The following is a 3635-nucleotide window of genomic DNA, read 5'->3' on the forward strand; positions in this document are numbered from 1 at the left end:
TTAAGGTGATTACCTGTTTCTATTTAAAGTTGACTTTTACTCTACATTGGTATTGTGCCTGATGAAGACCTGTTGCTGGAAACATTGTACCAAAATTCATTTGGAGCAGCTATTTTCAGTGTGCGGACTTCACGCTTATTTTTTTTGTTAATGTCCAGGCTTGCCAAGTGGAATTAGGCTACTTTAAAATTGTTGCCATGGATTGATTTTTTTTCCCCGTGTGTTAAAGGTTTCACATATTGCATAAACTGCATTTGTCATAATGTTTTATATTCCTCCATTGATAAAACTGTGCTGGATGATTTTGAGGGAGTTGAACTGCCTTTGACCTCCAGTGGGCTTCTTTATGAATACAATATGATGTTTATGATTACTACTAGATTGTGATTTTAAAGTTGAAATTCAGTTTAATAACAGTGAATGTAAAATAAGGTCATTGGGCTATTTTTGATTGGCCTTTGGGCTAGTTTTGTTTCACAGACCTGGCAATAAATAAAACTTAGTCTTCAGGACAATGTAACCAAAACTGCTAAAATGCTAACTCGTTTCCATGTTTTGGCCTACACATATGTTATTCATACTATGTACAAACTGCATTTTGTCTCTCAGTATGCAAACTGAGTCTTTTCAAGATGTGGTTTTATTTTAATAACTTCGCAAATCTTTCCTCAAAGTCTCCTGTTTGCATCTTAATTTAGAGGACATTGTTGAGAGAAGTTCTGTGTTTGAACATGTGACACACTAACATAATGTCACCCTGTGTCTCAATGTCCATACTATCCATCCTAAACAGTATGTGACCTTAAAATAAGTGTGTCCCAAAGCATAGTATGTTGAGAAGAGTATGCCAGAAGTCCCCGGATGGTCTGCTTTTTCCAGTGGTTTTTCGAAGTGTGGATCCTGGCACACTATAACAGCTAATATTGCCCACAACTCATTGCGCTTTGGAGGAGCATTCAGTTAAGAACTACAAACACGAGTAAAAAGTGTTCAGAAAACTACAAAACATGGCTTATGGTTTAGATAAAGGGGTTTGAGTGACTAATAATCAACATTTAAGCTGATAAAAAATATTTATGTAATATTATCCATGTTATATTTCATCATTTATTTTCATTTCAACAACAACGTGAACTTTTTTAAAGTTCTGCTTGGCCATTTAATTTTAAATGCATTGTTATGCATGAATATGAGGTGAGTCTCCACATTAAAAAAGACCCGTGACTGGCAGATAAACGTCCAACTGCCTTTCTCTCCGATACAGTAGGAAATTAAATTAAATGTGGAGGATTTTTTTCTTTGACAAGATGATTGACAGGTCAGTTTACGTGACAGGATACGTGTTAAGCGACAGAGAGAACAGATGTTATTTTATGACGTGATAGTATGTCCCAAAGCTTTTCTACTCTTGTCAAGTCAGCTTTATTTATATACTGCTTTTTACAATACAGATTGTTTCAAAGCTCATCTGCTACACACTCAAAAGTAAGTATGTTTTCTTCACAAAAAGAGTACATACTTTCAGGGCGTAGTGTAAGTAGGCGAATTGAGACGCGGCGTCAGTCTCTGCTGAAGGCCTAACACGACCCAGAGCAGGGGATGTGACGTCCCTTCCGTTTCACCTTCATTTCTCAGTGTTAACTGAGTTTGCAAAACTCAAATGAACAAAAGTCAAGTTCATCTACAGATCTATACCAATTACTTAATTTATGCATTGTACCACTTTTCTGCATTCTGCATCACATTCTTAAAAACAAAATTGGTCTTTATATTGTGCTTAATCTGTGATTAACATTTGTACTAATCTTCTTATTGAGTGTGCCATGAGGACAGCACAGGAGGTAGCACATACCTCAGTCTTACTCCCCAAACTACATTCTCACATTTCATTTGATAATAGTGACATGAAACTCAAAAATAGATCTGTGAGGCAGTTAAATCAGGCATTTTTTTGATGCCTCATGACGCAGGTGAGGATGGAATTGGTTATGCAGTGTTGAAGAAGGAGAAAAAACGCACAGGGAAATGATTCAGCTGGAATTTACAAACAACAGTTTGCATAGTGACAAGCTTAATAATAATAATAATTCATTACATTTATATAGCGCTTTTCTCTGCACTCAAAGCGCTTTACATAGAAGGCGGGAATCTCCTCAACCTCCACCAATGTGCAGCATCCACTTGGATGATGCGACGGCAGCCATTTTACACCCACCACACGCCAGCTTATTGGTGGAGAGGAGATAGAGTGATGAAGCCAATTATTTATATTGGGATGATTAGGAGCCTATGATGGACAGAGGCCACTGGGCAAATTTGGCCAGGATGCCGGGGTTACACCCCTACTCTTTCGAAAGACATCCTGGGATTTTTTGTGACAACAGAGAGTCAGGACCTCGGTTTAACGTATCATCTGAAGGACGCTGCTCTTTGACAGTATAGTGTCCCCATCACTAATACTGGAGCATTAAGACCCACACAGACCACAGGGTGAGCGCCCCCTTCTGGCCTCACGAACACCTCTTCCAGCAGCAACCTGGTTTTCCCCAGAAGGTCCCCCATCCAGGTACTGACCAGGTACTGACCAGGCTCAGCCCTGCTTAGCTTTAGTGGGCAACCAGTCTTGGGCTACAGGGGGATATGGCTGCTGGCATTACCTAGAGAAATCTGTGTAAGCTCCTAAAGACTCCCTCTCCCTCCCTGCTGTTCACCTGACCTGCAATGGACCGTTGCGCGGTTAACCCTATGGAGTCTGGAGCACTGGATCTGTTACTTTATTATTTAAATCTTTCCCACCATTGACGGAATTTTCCGGCTTTCCGTGTTTTCATTGTTATACAGTAGGGGGCGCTATTACACATCTTCTGAAAGAGTACAGAATCTCCAGATCAAAAGACATGTGAAGAAGCAGAAACAAGTGATAGCAAATGTAAGCAGTTGCATATGTAAAATAAAGCGATCATCAACATTAATGGGATAGTTCACCCAAAAATGTAAATTACCTTATGATTTACTCACCCTCAGGCCATCCTAGGTGTATATGACATTCTTTTTTCAGGCGAATACAATTGGAGTTATATTAAAAAATTTCCTGGCTCTTCCATGCTTTATAATGGCAGTAAATGGCTGTTTCTGTTATCTTATCTGTTATCTCTTATCTTAAAATAATCTGAAAGCTTGTTGTGGTTTTCATTGCAGGATAAGATGCCTCAATCGGTGATCTAGTATACTTTTTGGGTTGACCCACACAGCTCTTCTGTGCTCTGCAAAGATCACAGATCACTTCAAGATGTTTTTGGTCTTTAATACTCTTGGGATCAGTAGATTCTTACAAGTAAAGCTACAGTATATTGTAAAAATGTCCCTCCATTATATATGATGCAATGTGAAACTGTGATTAGATTCTTGCTTTTATTTGAAACGCCATGATATCTTTGTTTAATAATTATTTGCAAAGTCGGTGTGGACTATTTTATTTACATTTTTTTATCATGTCATGTTGTACAGCAGTGAATTTGCTTTGATCTTTTTTTATTTGACACATTAATTTTTAATGTTCTCTTATTCTCTTTATTTCTATCCTGTATAGGTCCCTCACATGGTGACTTCTAATGTCAAAACTCTAAACCAGAAAC

This window comes from Scardinius erythrophthalmus, assembly GCF_964197995.2.
Source record: "Scardinius erythrophthalmus genome assembly, chromosome: 17".
NCBI classification, from domain to species: Eukaryota; Metazoa; Chordata; class Actinopteri; order Cypriniformes; family Leuciscidae; genus Scardinius; species Scardinius erythrophthalmus.